Source organism: Octopus bimaculoides, chromosome 17, assembly GCF_001194135.2.
Source record: "Octopus bimaculoides isolate UCB-OBI-ISO-001 chromosome 17, ASM119413v2, whole genome shotgun sequence".
NCBI classification, from domain to species: Eukaryota; Metazoa; Mollusca; class Cephalopoda; order Octopoda; family Octopodidae; genus Octopus; species Octopus bimaculoides.
This window is the reverse complement of record NC_068997.1, coordinates 37,900,206-37,900,971: the sequence shown is the minus strand read 5'-3', so window position 1 is coordinate 37,900,971 and position 766 is coordinate 37,900,206.

The window sequence follows — 766 nt, the reverse complement described above, 5'->3', positions numbered from 1 at the left end:
TGTGTGTGTGTGTGTGTGTGTGTGTGTGTGTGTGTCATTATTATTGTTTTTTCTATCAGTAATTACAAATAGAACAGGTTGAATTGCTTCTTTTCAAGGCAGCGCTCTCAGTGGTCAGCAGCCACTGGTAGTAGTAAACACATTTGACCAAAGGGTTCGAAAATTCCTTTGTTTCTATGGCTGATCTCCCCACCATTTGCCGAATCTATTTACAGACCTGTAGAATATGATCTATTTACCAAACTGCTACCCAACTAGTTCCTCAAACAATGGTTGTGGTGGTGATGGTGATAATGATAAAAATAAAAATAAAAATAATAATAATATGCTGCAGCTGTTACTGCTAAATACTATTAATACTACAATAATAATACAACTATTACTATTATGATAGCACAAGAATCTGAGGCCCAACTATCACCCTTACCACTACTCCACCCCTACTGCTATTGCTGTTGCTGCAACCACTGCTGCTACTACCCATAAAAACAATAAAATCAGTGATAATAATAATAATAATAATAATAAGGTACTGAAATCTATTTGAAATCTATTTGAAAATGATACCAGGCTTACCATCTCTACAGGAGGTGCAAAAAATCGTGCTAACTGGAACGACTCATGTACTAAGAAGAGCATTATCGCTGTGAAAACAACATCCATTCATGATTTTTTTTTCTTCTTAAATACATGTTTTACCTATGAATTTGCGTGTGTAAATTGGGAATGCATACAACGTTTCTCTGCCCTAGGTGTACGGAAAACA